General features: G+C 47.6%; 1 long non-coding RNA gene across 1 annotated transcript; it reads left to right on the forward strand.

The window, feature by feature from the left end:
- The first annotated feature begins 5144 nt into the window (after positions 1–5144).
- LOC116528661 lies at positions 5145–15809 on the forward strand. The gene is made up of 2 exons (XR_004259132.1): positions 5145–10072; positions 11675–15809. It is a non-coding gene; the product is annotated as an uncharacterized LOC116528661 (long non-coding RNA).
- The last annotated feature ends 969 nt before the right edge of the window (positions 15810–16778 follow it).

The raw sequence follows: 16778 nt of genomic DNA on the forward strand, positions 1-16778 counted from the left end.
GACCTCCAGCATGGTCACATCTTAGGGCAAGGTGGGAACAACAAAGGGTGTATGTGGGTGAGCGTAGCCCCACAGAGCTCCAGCCCACAGGCTTCCCTGCTTCAGGATCGCCCTGGCTGGTGGCCTGGGTTTCGGGATTTTCTGTGCTCTGAGCACATCTAAACATTTGGAGAAAAACAAGAAAGCGAACAATAGACGCTTGTGGGCTGGAGAACAGGGCTAATTTCCCCCAGGGACTAGAGCACTGTTCATAAACTGCCCCAGCTGCACTCTCACGGTCAGGATGTCACTGGAGCCTTGCTGAATTACAGCCTTGTCCTCTCCGGGGGCAGGCTGTGGGCTCCTGTTATACATTGTGGGGGGAATGCAAATGCCGTGGGGGAGCCAGCTGTTCAGGGGGAAGGCATAGTCTCCTGCTTGAATTTTAGGAAATCACACAAAAAATATGCATCCGAGCCTTGGTGCTGTAGCTCTGCCAAATCATCCTCTGACAGACATGTCCTGATCACAGCTGTTTGCCTCACAGGAAAAGAATCAGGTTTCTGTCAAGCGGACTCTGGGCACAGCCCCAGAGAGTCTGATGGGGTCCCAAGGACCTGGAGAGTATGTGGAACTAACTTGTGTGGAGAGCAATTTGGCGAGGAGGCAATGGCATTGGTGTCCTCAAAAAGAGGCCCAGGGCTGGGTGTGGTGGCTCATGCCTGTAATCTCAGCACTTTGGGAGGCTGAGACAGGAGGATCACTTGAGCCTATGTGTTTAAGACCAGCCTGGGCAAGATGGTGAGAACCTCTCTCTCCAAAAAAAAAAAAAAAAAAAAAAGAAAAGAAAAGTAAAAGTTAGCTGGGCATGGTGGTGCATACCTATAGTATCAGCTACTCAGGAGGCTGAGGTGGGAGGATCACTTCAGCCTGGGAGGTCAAGGCTGCAGTGAGCCGAGATCGTACCACTGCACTCCAGCTTGGATAACAGAGCAAGACCCTGTCTCTTAAAAAAAGAAAAAAAAGGCCCACTGGTTATTGTGCTGAGTAGGGTGGGCATGGTGGGCCAATGGTGGGCTTCTTGGAGCTGGCGCCCCTCAGGCTTTTTGGACAGTTGCTGCCCATCATCACAGACAAGGGCAGCAGGGGCAGGGTGTGGTAGGTCAAGAACAAGTTGGTGAGTGGAGGGGTGCAAAACAGAGCTCAGACCCCCTCCTCATTCACAGCTGGCCGGGTGGTGCCGACCAGGCCCTGTCAGGCTAAATCCCTCCATCCCATGCTCCCGGCCTCCATCCCCCAGACCCCAGACAACTTGTGAGGGATGTCCCTGTCTGGATAGCATCCCTGGAAAAGGCCGCAGTGTTTCTAAAGAGGCTGTTCAGACATCACATCACAGTCCCAGACGGTCAAGTGGCTCCTGCGCTCACTTGGCAGGTCTCCCTGAGAAACGCTTTGGATCAGAGAGTACTGCTAGGTTGTTTTTGCCTGAAGGAAGTAGTAAGAATTCAGCGAGCACCCCACAGTTGAAAGAAAAGTCAGCGGCTTTACTTGCTGAAAGTACCAGTACAGAACCCCCTGAGAGAATGTGAGGCACCACACACTAGGTGCCCCAGATGAGGGGCCTTTGGGGAAAGTGAGAGGAATTGAGAAACAAATGGTTTGGTTTCTGGAGAAGGAGGAAAGTGTTTCTTAGTGTCTAAGAGGTTTAAAATGGTTGTGCTATGCCATGCCTGGAGCAAGATCCAAAGGCAAAGGTCAGGAGCGTTTTGCTGAAGAGGTCTTCCTGAGAGCTCAGCAGTCCTTCCTGCCCTACTTCACTTAGCAAACCCTGACTGAGGACTCCTGAGATGCACAGGATTGAAAGACGAACAAGAAAGCTCACCTTCAAACTCCCAGGCCAGCCCTTTGTCCATGCTGATGGTTACACAGTGTGGACAGGGCAAGAATAGGAGGTGGACAGCCAGCACACAGCGCACACACAGACACTGGAGCCTGGGGAGGCAGTAGCCTGAGCGGTGTCTTCAAGGGCAAGCCAACGCTGGCCAGGCAGCCAAGGAGGTAGGGTAGATATTCTCAGCAGAGGGAACAGACTGTGCAAAGCCTGCCAGTGACAGCATGGCCCCCAGGCAGAGCGTGGACAGTGATAAAGTGACAGGTGCCCAAAGAGGAAAAGGTATACCTTATACCCTCTGCTTTTAACTCCCTTGATTTTCTTTTTTGTTTTTTTTTTTGAGACAGAGTCCCACTCTGTCGCCCAGGCTGGAGTACAATGGCATGATCTTGGCTTACTGCCTCCCAGGTTCCAGCGATTCTCCTGCCCTAGCCTCCCAAGTAGCTGGGGTTACAGGTGTGCACCACCAGACCCGGCTAATTCTTGTATTTTTAGTAGAGATGGGGTTTCTCCATGTTTGCCAGGCTGATCTCGAACTCTTGACTTCAAGTGGTCTGCCCGCTTCGGCTTCCCCAAGTGTTGGGATTACAGGCATGAGCCACCACACTTGGCCAACTCCCTTGACTTTCTATACACCTGGCACACGGGAGCTTCAAAACCCTGTGGCAGGAGGGCCTCTCTGGAGTCAAGTTCCATCCCTTCTGGTACATTAACTAAAGGCCTGTCCCTGGCTTCCGTGCTGTAGTGACTCCCACAGGGATCGGTCTCCAGGCTACTCCCTCCTCCCATACCTAATGCTTTCCTGAAAACCCTCTGGTCCACCATGCCAGAGGCAAGCAGTACACTTGCATGGTATGAGGGAAGGGTCTGTTCCCAGGAAGCAAACCAATATTATCACTGTATTTTCCTGATTTCTGGTCTCACAGCGTCGCCCCAGCCCAGTCCTGAAAAACTGCTATTAAATCAATGCAGCTTTAAAATTGAGAGAATCCGGTAGATCCCAACTACACCCACCTTTTAGACACAATCTTTGACCATATACATTCAGAATTTCATATATGTTCCCTAATTGTATTCTTTTTCTTCACAATTGGACACACAGTTGACTGGCTTAACTCCAGTGAGCATCTGATGGAGGCTGAATAACCCCACTTTCAGCACGCCTAATGATTCCCATCTTGGTCTCAATTATGTGAAATCTGTGAGACCTGCCCTTCTTATCACTAGCATCAGCACTTCATTTTTCCATTTCCACTTATTCTTATACAATAATAGGGCTAAAATACAAGAAAATATTCAAATACTTGCACAAACACTGCTGAACAGTCCAAAAGTGATGCTGCTGAAATGGAGCTGTTGGCCAGCAGGCAGCACTACCATGTGATGGCTTTGAAATGTTTTCCTTCACCTACCAGCCTGGGAGTTCTTGAAACCAGAGGCTGGTTCAAGGGGTTGGGGTAGTGGTGGTGGTGTTGGTATGGGTCATTGCAGAATGCATGAATAAAAGGATGTGCCAGGAAAAGTTATAGGCTGAATGTTGTCTAGAACGATCGCACCATCTGAAGCTCATGGGGTTATAAATCCTGGCACCTACGGCCCAGATGGCCAGGCACTGCTATAGGTTGAGGCTGCTGGTGAAGGCTTCTCTCCAAGCAGCTTGTGTTGCATCCCAAATGTGCTCGATTAACCTTCCAACATCTCCGTCTGGAGGTGCATGGGGGTGGGGTAGAGACTGCCATGATATTTTATAGCTGGGGAGATTCTGCACACTCATCAGGAAGGAAGGTCAAGTTCTAGGTCACACCTTCCCAGACGTGGCTCCAGGCTGGCCTGTTGCAGGGGGGAATAGTGGGGGAGAAAGAAAAAGCTGCTATCATCTGCAGAGATAGGGGGCTTACTGGCCAACAGAGTGGTGAAAGGACACTTAGTGTTGCTTGAAGAAATTCCTCAGGAGGCTCAAGAGTGCCTGGAAACAAACACCCAGGATTTCTCTGCCACTTAGCAACCCAGGTAGAGGAACGTGACTTACGTCTCTAAGCTTGCAGTGAGTGTGGTCCTGGCCAAGCTCAGGCTTTCTAGGGCTATACTGAGAAGAGAGTCCCTCTCCTCAAAGATACCTGATTACCAAAAATCTTTCCTCAAAGCTTCTTACTCTGGAGTCAGAGTCCTCCCTGAAGTGGTAAGAATTTTGCAAGAAGTGGTAGGTGGAAACCTGGTCTTTTAGTTCATGACTAGCATGTTAGAAGGGACTGAACCCGGTCATGAGGGCAGGAGACTTGGCCTCCAGGCTCACCTCCATGCTGTCTTTCTGAACGGCTCTGGACAAGTTCCTTCATTTGCAAAATAATACTGTTGGTCTATGATGGATTAGCTTTAATACTCGAGTTATTAGAGTATTGGTGAAATATGACAGCATGTGAAATGTGAAAATCATAAACTGTGATTAAAAATAAAGATCTTAGGAGGTACGTATGCTTTTTGCAGCTGGGAAATGTAAGTCCAACCTTGGGATTTATAACAAACTACCACAGGAGAACTTTTGGGCTCCCAGTCAGGCCTCAAACAGGCATCACAAAAGGATAAAGTCAGTTGCTCCTGAATCCAACCCTCCCAAGCTGGTTCTTCCTTCATCTGCCCTGGATGGAAGGGCGGCAATTTCCCTTCAAGATGCTGACAGTATGAAAGCTTTGTTTGCAAGCTGGGGTATGAACACCTCCTTTTTAAGATTAAACATAAGACCAAGCATGCTTTTCAGAGCTGCTAAGGCCCACATTTTGTGTTTAGCTTTGAGTTCCCAAGACCCAGTCTGAAAGGCAGTGTTTCCTCTACCTTTAAAGAAGAAAATGGGAAAGAGAGGTGGGTTTGGGGATTCTTATTTTGCAAACTTCCCTGGAGACAATGCAAAAACTCCTCTGCAGCAGCAGGTAAACACCTGAGCTGGGAAGGAAAGCTACCTGGTAGTCCCAATGAATACCGGCAAGACAAGAGCAGGGAAGAGGCGGGGCAGCTCCCCTACCAGCTGAAAGCTTACTTTTGTTTGAACCACGTCCCAACCACCCCCTGCCTCCCCTCGGGAGGGAGGGAGGGACCAAACCAAGAAGGGTGTGATTTTCCCGAGGGGCAATTGCTAAAATGAAGTCGGACATCGTGTTTGGGCTACAAGCTGTGGCTGCAGGAAGCCAGGGCTGATGCCCTTCCCGCAGCCTCTCTCTAGCCCTGAACCTGCGGGAAGAAAGTACTCCCCCTTCCAGCCCGTTCAGGTTGGTTTGCGCTGGAATGCCACGCTTTTCAAAGTGTCTGAGTGATAGGCACTTTCTAAATATGTACAGCGATGGTCTGATAAGCAACTAAGCGTCTGGCTTCGTGGGTTCATGCCCCGAGGCCGTGCGGCCGGGGGAGGGTTGGGGGCTCAGCTCCAACCTCAGCTCCTCCTTACAGGCCCGGCTTGGAAACGGTCCCGTTCACTGCTGGGGTTCCCATTTTCCCATTTTTACTTCTGGGACTGGAAGAACACAAGAGACATCTCCCCACCCCCATCTCCTGCATCCTGCCCGCGACTCAGCCCAGGTGACCCAAAAGGCTGAGTCAACTTGGTGCAACCGGAGCGTCCCCATCACGCCGGCCGCCCCCAGCCCCCTTCGCCCCTCGCTTGGCCCCACAATGCGCCCTTGTGCAGCGCCTGCAGTCAGGCCGGGGATTTGGCCCAGGGATGGGGAGAATATTCGTCAGATATTTAAAACAGAGCCGAGAGAACAAAGCAGGCCTTTGTGCAGCGAGGCGGCCCGGGAGCTGGGAGCCGGGCTACCCTCCCTTCCTCCTCCGAGCGCACAGGGCTGGGCCAGGCGAATGCGCATGCGTGCAGCGACCAGCGGTTCCGGGCCAGCTTCTACCCCAGGTAAGCCGGGCGCTGCGTTAGCCCCTTCCCGCCCTGCGCCCCCGGCGGCCGGAAGCAGAAGCTGGCTCTAGTCCGCAGGCGGCTGCATGTGTAACTGAAAAAAGAAATAGTCATCCTCCATGTTTCTATAGGACGCACAGATCAGGATAAAATGATACACCACTTGAGAAGCCAGATTTTAAATGACTGGAAATAATAGGACACTTGAGTCATGTAAAAATCAAGATATTTGGAAAATAGGCCATTTTCGGATGCTAGAAGTGGAACCTTTTGATAGGCACAGGCTTCTTCCGGGTTGTTAATGCTGGAAGACCGGCTCTTTCATTTTTCTGTTCACCGTCACTTGGAATTTGGAAGACGTGTTGGTTGTTGTCAAGGGCCCAGCTTTTGTTTTAGGTTGTGGGCTGACTGGACGGTGTTTATTTATTTTTTTAAAAAAATAACTAAATAGCCAAATACAAGGATGCATGGTACAAAGATGAGATTGTGTCATGAACCAAGAAATGTATAATTAATGAAATTTTATGCAGAAGAAAGGGGAAAAGAGTAGCTATTAAATACATGTTGTTGGGGAAGAAGATTGAAAGTTTTCTCAAGTAGGATAGACTAGGAGTGAGTTGGTGGAAGGTGGCATATGCAAAGTACTCCCATTCTGCTTTATATTGACAGTGTTTGCACCCCATAGGTAATGGGTGCTAGCAGACAGAGGTTAGAGGAAGCCAGTGGCCGGCTTAGAAGTCAGTTATTGTGCTTGAATCATTCAGATGGGTGAGAAAGGCAGTCCCAACCAGATGATCTCACAGCCTTCCAAACGCAGCTCCTGGAGCATGTTCAGTGAGGTTAGCTGGACCTCCCCATCAAACAAGTCAGGGGGCGCGCAAGGACTCAAACGGGGTCTCATGACTTGTAGCCTAAGTCTCTGTAGTAGCCCACCGTGCGCCAACTGTGGACACACATCTGAGGAATTTATGGCTTTCTTTTTCCTTCATAGCTCAATTACCTGGTGGTCACAAGAAAGCAAAGGGATTTTTATGTGACTTCATTTTGGCAAGAAGCTCCCTTACCAACCTTGACCTCCAGGTGTCCATGGCAAATGCTGCTGGGACATCATTGGCACCAGATCATGTCCGTTAAATGCCACGCTGCAGCAAGGACAGATAAACATTTTCATGGCAACAGTCACGTAGCAAACTCATTCTTAAATGTGGGCTGGTTAGTTAGGATGATGTAAGTGGTTTTTTTCCACTCTCTTCCACATTCTGGCTCCAGAATTCTAGGCCTAGGACATAGTCAAAGAATGTACCTTGGGGTATGAGGTAAGAAAACAGGCTGGGGTGGGGACTTGAAGTACCTTCTAGATACAAGGACAAATTATCTTTCCTTTCCCAGGTGAGAGTTCATTTTCTGTCTTGGTTCAACCAAAGTATGTTATCTTTATTTAAAGGAAGCTATAATAGATAGTCTCCAAGATGGCAGACTTTAGTTCTTTCCTTCCTCAGATTCATGGGCTGCTTCTCACCCCTTAAATCTGGTCTACCTGACCAACAGAATATGGTAGGAGTGACATTCTGGAACTTCTAAGGCTTGGTTTTAAGAAGCCTTGCAATATATGCCTGGATCTCTTAGAACCTTCAATACTGGAACACTTGCTTTAGAAATCGGCTACCATCCTGTGAGAAGTCCAAGCCACAGAGAGAGGCCAGAAATAGTTGCTGCATTTAAGAGCCCTAGTTGAGCTCTCAGCCAACATTCAGCATCACTGCCAGCCATGTGAGTGATGCTGACCTTGGACGTCCAGCTTAGTAGAACCTTCAGTCCTAGCCATTCCAACTGCAAGATATCCTGAGTGAGAACCAGTTAGCTGAGCCCAGTCAACAGAGATGTGAGAGATAGCAATGCACTGTTCTGAGACACTAGGTTTTAGGGTATCTGTCCTGTAGCAGTAGGTAATTAAAGAGGAATGACATGCTAGGTAGGTTGGGGAAGATAGGAGAAGACCTCCTGATAGCCACTTTGAAAGGCTTTATTTCTCAGGATTTTTTGCCCCTGCATTCGCCTAACACTATTCCGGCTTTCTGAGCTGTGTCTGGCACATGGCACCACATAAACCTTGTACTGCTAACTGTGCCATGTATATTGGTCTCCTCAGGTCAATGGTGGACACCTTGAAAGTAGGGACCTATTTGGTTTGATTCCTACCCTCCTTAGCACGGACAGATTTGTCAAGCTGTTCCAGTGGATAAATAATGGAGGATGGCTGCTGGAAAAGCATCTTGAGGTGCTTATGTGGCTTGGCTTCTGATCTTTGACATTTGATAGCTGATGAACATGCTATTTGGGCCCACCCGGGAGCCAGCCACACCATGGGGGAGTCTGAACCTCACCCACACTGTGGCTGCTCAGGGGAAGGAGACCAGGGCCAAGAATGCAGTTGCTAACCTCCTGCTTAGATTTGCCTCTTTGGGGGCAACCCTCGAAACCTAAAGAAGAGCTAAAACTGTGTGGATGGGAGAACCCAGGAGAAGCTCAGAACCTATTATAGGAAGGAGACAGGGTCAAGATCTCCCCCAGCTGCCCATCTAGGGATATGGATGTTTAAGCCATGCTAGGGTCAGAAGTGGCAACATAGGTTAGCTTGAGTAGAACCTGGTGCCTGTGCAGGAACCCTGCCTTCTGTGGGCTACTTGGGAGGCCAAGGAGGGAGGATGGCTTGAGTCTGGGAGGTCGAGGCTGCAGTGAGCCATGTTTGCACCACTGCAGCACAGCCTAGGCAACAGAGTAAGGCCCTGTCTCATAAAAATAAAAAGTCTGGAGAGCCCAGTGCGTATGCAGAGCTTGGGAGAGAGAGAGAGGAGAAAGGCAGGACAAAGGTGGCTCGGGAGGCGGTCCTTCATTCTGCCAATAAACATTCTTTTGTAAATCGTATCTGGCTTGAGGCACAGGGTAGGCAGAAAAGAGCAAGGGAGACAAAGTCCCTGTCTCAGGTAAAATACCTAGAGGAGTTGTGGCTCCGATACACATCTCATGACACAGGCAGAGCTTAGCTGACCATGGGTATGGGGGAGCTGTGGTCTTCCCTCCTCATTGTATCCCAGTCTTTTGGCTTTGTGAAAGACCTGGAACTCCTATGCTATGAGGTGGTAATGAATGTGGGCAGTAGAGCCACATGATCTAGTCCAGGTCCCGGCTGCATCACTTATTGGCTGTGTCACCTCGGGCAAGCTACTTAAACTCCTTTAGTGTCTCATCAGCAAAAACAATAACAGTAACAGTGCTTCATCTCAGGGTAGTCTGAGGATTTCAAGCGATCCTCCTGGTAAAGTGACCCCTTAGCTCCACGTGTAGCACCGCAGGCGCTCCGGAGCCACCTGCTTCTATCCTATGTACTTCCCACAAGGCATGGGAGGGCTCTGGATGTGAAATTATCTGCAAGGTCCAAGTAACTTTTGCTTAGAAAAAACAAAAGGGATGATGAGAGAAGAAGAGGAAGTCTCACATAGGAATGAAATTGCCCAGGGCCCTGTTTCCCGAGAAGATCACACAGGAGTCATATGACATTTTTCTGACTTTCCTGGTCAGGGTGCTTGCCTGTGTCCCACCACCAGGAACTGCCCACGCATGCTGAGTTTCAATAGCACTGAGATCCTAGGCTGCTTTTCCTGAAACTCAGAAGAAGCTTGGGCTTCCCTACCACAAGACCAGAGGTGGCTCCCAGGTAATTGCCTGGTAGATACAAGAGCCATAGAGGACTTGGAATTATGAGGGTAGGGAACTGCAGTTAGGGGGATCCCAGAGTTTCAGGAAGCATTTTGGTTCCATCCCTTGACTCCACTTCATGGTCTGGCATATGGAGGTACCAGAAGTGCTAGGAGAGCTGTGATTGGCAGGCCTTGCTCCCTGCCCATCTTCCCTCTTAGCTTTCCCAGAACCATAGCCCCCTTCAGACTGGGCATATGGGCAGATAACACAGGATATCGTGCTGGGGACGCATTTCTGAGAGGGGGTGACTGCCCTTGCCCATAAGTATGAGTTACCTTTGCCAAATATCCCTGCAGTGTAAAGTGATCGGCAAAGGGGACCACGGTCCTTTGTTCTACACCCATCGAATGTGCTGAAATCAGATTCTTTTCCAAGCAACACATCCACATTATGCCACCATTCAGACGACACCAAGAGCTAATCATCCTAAGTATGAGATGTGTTCTCTGGTGAGATGCCTGCACCTCCACGGGGAAGGTCATTCTCTTGCAAAAATGCCCACTTCCTCTCATCTTTCAGGGACCCCCTTCCTGACCAAAAAGCTCAAGGTAGGCAAATCTAGAGCCCAGTGTTTGGGCTACATTCCAGACTCCTGGTGTTTCCAACCCACAGGGCTTATATTCACTGCAAATCTTTACTCTCCTTAAAAGTAGTTTAACAGAAAGAAGACATTTGATCTTTCCTTAGTACATCTCAGTAGTTAGATTTTCACTGTCATCTGAATTCAAGACATAGAAAAACAAAGCACAAAGCTCTACTGGTCCTTCTGGTTTACCCATCATATTCCATTACCTTCTAAGAAGTCTGCCTTATTAGCATGTCTGATCACTTGAGGAACACCTGGCTGGAATGTTTAGATGGTAGCAAGGGAATGATTCGCTTATTTTCCTCCTCAGATGTAATTCTTTGGGCTCTCCACCCAGGGTCACTACTAGCCCATATGGCATCTATGTCTGAATTAGAAAAAGGCACCCCTTCCTCTTTGTGGATACAGCCATGCCAGGGCACAGCTTGGCAGGCCGAGTGCATGCTGAATTTCAGCCGCCATCTGCCCTCTGTGCAGGTTGGCCTTTTGCAGTGAACAGCCTGCACAACTGTACGTGGTGGCCTTGCCTATACTCAGTGTTACTAGCTCTCATTTCTCTTGTGGGAAAGGTGGGTGTTGGAGAGGGAAGGGAAAGAAGATGTTTGTTGCTGTACGTTGTGGACAGGTTCCCCAAGAATGACACTGTACTGTGGGCATGTTTTGAGGTCTGGGAGAGTTTCAGGGCATTTTACAGCTGGGCCCACTTTCCCTGGGACTGAGAAGTAGGGCTTAGAAATTATGGCAGTCCTGGAGGAGGGAACAGCTGGTCAGTCTGCCCATAATCCTGCCCAGAAACCTGACAGCAAACAGCCCTGGATTTGCTCATTTGAATGCTTTAAGGGAATTTCCAAGAACTCTTCACCCTCTTCTGAGAAAAAGAAGGCAGGTCCATGGTGCTATTCTCCCCTTGCCTCCCATGGAGATTTGGTCTGTGGTTAGGACATCTGGGCACAGGAAGTATTAACCCGTCTCCGCTTTCAGATCTAAATCCAATCACCTGTCAAGGGGCTTGCCTTCCTCACTTTGATGAATTAATTTACAGAGCTCTCCATGGTGTGGTCTGGGGGTGTCAGGAGGGGGCAAGTCTAGAAGATTCCCTGTGGGATCTCAGGGGTATCATCTTCCCCAGCTGTAACCCAGCATAAACACCTCTAAAATTGAATGAATAGCACATAGCATGTCCCTAACATGAATAGACCTCGGGAGGAATCATAACATCTATTTTTTTTGTTTTTGGTAAATGGATACATTAATAGACCCAACATAATCCTGTAAGTAACCAAGGGCTATCAGGAAATGCAGAGATATTTGTTCATTTCCTATTCATTCATTCATTCATTCATCAAACTACTGAGTGTCTACTATGTGCCAGCCCAGTGTTAGGCTCTGGGGGTGAGGAGGTGAGTAAGAGAAATGCGCTTTTGCCTTTCATTTGAATGCCATCTTCCCAGACCACCCTTCCATGACCACCCTCTTCCCAGACTTGGGACCTCCTGAGAACACTCCCTTTTGGTAAACAGCCCCCCACTTTAATTACTTGATCCATTTTTGTCTTCCCCACTAGACTCAACCTCAGGAGGAGAGAGACCATGTCTGCAGGAATCAAAATGAATCAGCACCAATCCTGGCCCAGGATGATATGGGTTGACTGAATCAGTTGTTCCCCATCGAGTGTCCTGGAAGTCAGAATGGCTCTTCCCCTGTGATGGCCCTGGGCTTAGGCCATCTGGCCCCTGTGGAGAGTCTAATCCCAAGTGAGAATTCTGCTCCTGAGAGGGCCAGGACCAGACAAAGTCTCAGGGCCTTAAGGCAGTGACTCTAGGACAGATGGGACTCTGGAGGCCTGGATGGTAAAGGAGTAACTGGAGCTCAGGGATGCAGGCCAGGTTAGAGGCATGCTCTCCCATCCATTCCAGGTGCCCAGGTTCCAGGCTGACCCCTCTTTTAGGAAAGAAGTAAAGACATTAAGAGTAACCCTCTGTGGGCCTGTGCTGACCTATCTGCCACCTCAACCCCTGGGTCTGCCAGAGGCATGAGTGACATGGGAAAGGGGAGTGACTTGGTGGCTGCTTGGTCTGTCTCCTGTACCCCAAAGCTCTGGGTTTGATTACACTCACTGTCACGGTGCACAGAACCTGCGTCACCACAGGGGAAATCAGCTGGGTCCTGATTGCTGACAGCATTGTTTTATTCTTGCTAAGCTACTACATCTTGGCTCTGTTGTTATGTTTCCAATAGCAACAGGAGGAAAGGCAACTTTTTCTACTTCGAGAGTTTATTTTTCCTCCTGTAGGATGGGCTGTAAAGAGCCCAGGGCCCCAGCCTGAAGACAAGATGCCCTGGGGGACCGTAAGGAGAAGGCCAGTTTAGCTCTGCCCCAGGCAAACGGGGAGACTGGGGTCATGGAGGAACCAGGAGCCAGGAGCTATCAGCTCTTCTGGAACTGGGCTCAGCTGCCCTCTTTAGTTTTGAATGGTTACAAAATATCCATGGTGGCTGAATGGCAAGAGAAGAAAGTTGGCTATGGAGAAGTGCAGTGACATCATCAGCACCTTGGGCATCACTTGGGATGTGAAGACAAAGAGAATTACCCTGCAAGCGTGGATGAAAAATATAGGGGTTCTCTCTGGCAAGGGGCTTTTGCTTCCCATTGAGGAAGGAGCTGCCATCATGAATGGGTGGATGGATGCATGGACAGGTGGGTGGGTGGATGAATGAATGAAACAATGAGCATGGGATGGGATTTTCCAGGGATTGAATGAGTGACAAAGGAAGGAAAAATAAGTAAAAAGTCAGGAAATGCAATGAGGCGGTTAAACTATCTTACGTAGAGATTGTCAAGGAGTGATTTGGAAAGGCCTTACCCCCCTCCCCTCCAGTCTTCATTGGCTTCCCCTAAAGTCATTCTAAATAAATAAACATGCAATCTAAGTGAAAAATAGAGTGTTTACTATACAGAACAGCCTGATGAAGGCCCCCTAGCTCCTGCATTGCCCAACATTCCATCCATAGGTTCTCCTTTACAGAAACTCCTGAGCTGCTACTCATCAACTGCAAGGCATTGTGTCTGCTTTCTCCAAATCCCATCCCAGACCAATTGTATTCGGGCTGTGGACAGACAGGTGAGGGCCTGAAACATGATTAGAGGACATTGGGAAAATAAACTTTAGATTCACTTGAGAATAGGAAGAGTTAAGGAACCTTAAGCCTTTCAGTCACTCCTACTTAAGGATTTGGGGTATTAATTAACAATAGCAAATCATTGGGTAGATTGTCTCTGCTCTCCCTTCAGTAAAAAATGTTAAGTACAGCCTTTCCCCAGGGAAGGACCAGTAGGAATAGTTCACTGGGGCCAGGGTCAAGGGTTAGGGGTCAAAGGACTATACTCTCTAAGCCTTGAACCAATAGTGTGAGCAGCTAGTACAGAAGTGAGCAAGGCTCTTCTTTCATCGAAGGTTCTTAATCAGAAACCAGAGCTGTCTAGAGGGCCACAGTGAGTCAGATTACAACAGCTACCCATGGTGGGGATGGGTCAGAAGGGGTCATGTAGAGGCTGTAGGTAAGTTTGCTATTCTTAGGCCCCTACTACCTCAGGGGTCTGCTGACTCACTTGGGAACCTCTGGACTCCTGGGTAGATCCAGTCCAACAACTTGCCTAGTTCTTGGGTAATCTTGGATTGCCCTTAATGCTAATAAATAATAAGACAATATGGACTTTTTTCTCTAAAAGAAAGATGCAATATCATTTTTAAGCCAATGCAAGAGGTAAGGTGAGGAAGTCTGATTCCCAGAGAAGCATCAGTTTTACCCCAGATCTTAGAAGGACTCCTGGAGGGAAAGGGAGAGAGAGGGGCTAACCCTGGAGTAGTGACCCTGGAAGCTTTGGTACTGAGTCCCAACAGGGGTAGGAGAAAGGTACATTATATTTCGGGCAAGGATCAAATGAAAGTCTAGGAAAAACATCAACCTTGGAGACTGAATAGGCTTGCCACATTAGAAGCCTCAAAAAGGGTCTTAGGTGTCCCTTTGATCAAGGAGTAGACAAAAAAGGTGCCCCATGCAGAAAATAACCTCCTCAGGAAGGCAAGTAGGTTTAATGGGTTTTCACAGAAGGGTGGGAGACCATTTCATTTTCCCTTTCTTAGGACAGGCATCTGGGGATGCTTGCCCAGGAGGTTATATGTTCACTGTGGCCTAATGTCTTTCAGAGTAGACTGTCACTAACTCTGATTCCTCCTGCTCATGGATTCCTTCCACCAGACCTTTGGCTTCCATTTGTAAATGTGCTTCAGCCTGAGGGTGGGGGATTGGAGGGAACTGTAGTACCTGACTGTCTAACTTGCTTCCTTGACTTCAGGACTAACTTTTTTAAAACTCATGACTTTTCCTTCTTTATTTAAAATCTCTATCTTTTAACATTTTAATTAACTCATTTTATTGATCTATCTTTCTAGTTAATAAACAAAAATAAATCTTCTCCAGGGAGCATGTATCAGAAGGGAAAAGAGTTCCTACTGGCTAGGGCTAAAAGCTGAGTTGCTTGTGTGAACTTGACCTTGAGCATGATCCCCAAATGACAGTTGTCTCCATGTGAGTGGTTTTTATCTGGTCTCCTGCTCTCTTAGCCCTGACCAGGCTATATCTGTTGCTAAGACCTAGAGGAAGAGACTTGGGTTAGCCCATGAAGCAGAGCAGCTAAGCTAGGAATTCTAAGAACAAGGGACAAAAGAAACAGCAGGTAGGGAAAGTGGAGGGGGCACTTCTTTCCCCAGATCTGCTGCTACGGTACAGCCTCCTGAATTTGAGTTTCTCAAGTAGTCAGGGCTAGGCTAAGGGCAAACTGAGGCTACAGTTAGTAAAGTGATCTGCCTAATGCCTTACAATTACTGGGCACTAGACGTTTTACATTTAGAGGCAGCATCAACAACCCTGTAGTATCAGTCAGAATTCTGGTGGAAAAAAAGAGGAGAATTTAATGAAGGGACTGTTTATCAAGCTATGGGCAGGGTTTAGGGGAACTAACAAAGGAAGGTGCAATACTTTAAGCTTAATAACATTGAGGGGGCATTACCATCCTTAAATCCAAATAATCAAGAGGAAGGAATAGTTAGGAGAATCCACAGAGAGTACCTGTAAGGAGGGGGCTTCCTCATAAGATGGTGACAGTGCAACTTTTGGCAGAGGGGCAAAACTAATCCACAGTGATTTGACAAAAGAGGAACCAGGAGAATAAACATCTCTTCTGTCATGTAGTTTCCTGTTTGTATCTCTCTTTCCCTGGGCACAACCAGAAACTAGAGGTCAAAGGTACCCATTGATGAGTCTAGACAAGTCGACAGCACAAAGGGTGGCAAGTGAATCTGGAGAGCAAATGTAAGATAGCCAGCCTTCCGGGAACACAGATGAGATTTGTTTGTAGTAACTTTCAAAACTGTTTGCATCCTTCTCCATTGCCATACCTGTTCCTGCATGGTTTGCAGATGCTAGAGTTTATCTGCTGCTTCCTTATATCCTGGAACCCCCAGCCAGGTTATCAGTGTCTAGTTTCTGGACCTGCCTGCTATCATTCCATTTCTTTATCAAAACCTGTTCTTAAGATTTTTGCCTCTGGCCATGACAAAGCAACAGGATCCAGATTTACCCTTCCCCTGTACACAACTAGAAAACAACAAGATAAATGTACTGATGGCTTCAGAGACCGTACAGCACATAGTGCAAAACTATGACCCATGAGATAAAGAAAATACATGTGGTGAGTGATCACCACAGTTTCTGATTGGAGGCACATTCTGGACTTTACAGTAGGGAAAAAATATCCCAAGCAGAATATAGTAGTCTTGCTGAGTTAAAATATAGAAATGAAGCTCAAGGAGACTGGAGATTGAAGCTGTGGGACAGCATTCCAGAAAAAGGGGACTATGTTAAAAAAAAAATCTCCAGAAATCTGCACAAGTGCTCTATTGAGTGATTAATACTAAGATGTTCATACCCAGAGTGAAGCTTTGTAAGTCTGGGCAAAGAATGACCAGGAGCTATAAGCTGAAAAATTCAGAGAGTTCACATGGGATTCTGAGATATATAAATATCAACCAGCTTGATCACCTGAGGCATTCAGTAGAGGTCCGGTAAGGATCATATGTGAATAGTAGGACTGAACTATCTCTAGAATAAAAGATTTAGGCTCATTCTAACAAAGCTGAAAACAGGCCTCTAAAGGAATAATCTTATTCGTAAGTAACTACCTGCCAGATAAAAACTCAATACTCTTTAAAGGAGGATTTAAAAATATACAGACATTCAACAGTGTAACCTTTAAAATATCCAACATCTAAGCAAAAATTACTAGACTCACCAGGTAGCAGAAAAATGTGACTAATATCAAGAAAAAAGTCAATTAATAGAAACATGCCTGAAAATGACAGAGTTGAACAGACAGGAATGAACAGACAGGCACATTAAAACTGTTTAAGTATGCAAAATACACTCCAGGATTTTAAGAAAAACACACATAAAATGAGGAAGGAATGCACCTCTGGTGGTGAAAAAGACAGTATCTGAAATGAAAGGTCAGTGGCTGAAATTCAAAGCAAATTGGATGCTATGAGGAGAAAAGTAAAACTGAAAACAGCAACGGGAACTATCCAAAATGAAGCACCAAGAGGAAGAAG

This window comes from Sapajus apella, unplaced genomic scaffold (genome assembly GCF_009761245.1).
Source record: "Sapajus apella isolate SASKATOON/1434 unplaced genomic scaffold, GSC_monkey_1.0 scaffold59, whole genome shotgun sequence".
NCBI classification, from domain to species: Eukaryota; Metazoa; Chordata; class Mammalia; order Primates; family Cebidae; genus Sapajus; species Sapajus apella.